Source organism: Otolemur garnettii, unplaced genomic scaffold, assembly GCF_000181295.1.
Source record: "Otolemur garnettii isolate 467f Iridium unplaced genomic scaffold, OtoGar3 scaffold00299, whole genome shotgun sequence".
Lineage (NCBI taxonomy): Eukaryota > Metazoa > Chordata > Mammalia > Primates > Galagidae > Otolemur > Otolemur garnettii.
The window spans coordinates 120,137-120,936 of record NW_003852694.1 but is presented as its reverse complement, the minus strand read 5'-3'; positions in this window follow the sequence as shown (position 1 = coordinate 120,936).

Sequence of the window (800 nt, the reverse complement as noted above, 5' to 3'; positions counted from 1 at the left end):
ACCTTTGTAGAAAGAAGTATGGAGAACTCTCAAAGAACTAAAAGTAGACCTACTGTTTGATCCTGCAATTCCTCTACTAGGTACCCCCAGATAATAAAAAATTATTTTACAACAAAGATATTTGCACCAGAATGTTTATTGCAGCCCAGTTCATAATAGCCAAGACATAGAAACATCCCAAGTGCTCATCGACCTATGAATGGATTAACAAATTGTGGTATATGTACACCAGGGAATACTATGTAGCCATAAAAAGATGGAGACTTTACATCTTTTACATTTACCTGGATGGAGCAGGGACATATTCTTCTTAGTGAAGTATCTCAAGAATGGAAAAAAAAGTATCCAATGTACTCAATACTACTATGAAATCAATATATAATCAACTATACATTCATATTATTGGTAAAATAAACCATAGTCCAGGAAGTAGAAGGGAAGAGCAAAGAGAAGGGAGAGGAGTGTGGAGATTGGAGGAGGGAGGGTATTTAGGTGGGCCTCACATCATGTGCATGATGCAATGGTACATTTCAAAACTATTAAGAAAAGAGTAAAATTGTGATGGATGTGTTACTTAGTTCAACATAAGCATGTCACATTGCATATCAAATCAATACACTGAACCTCATAAATGCATCAGTGTACACAGTTATGATTTCAGAAAAACAAAAAAATAAAAATAAAGAAAATGAAAGTTATTCTATTCTATTCTGTGTGTTACATTATGTAACTTAAGTGCATTTTTCCCCGAATCAGTCTTCGTATAAGAATGTGAAGTGTTCAGTTCATAGTCATGTGTG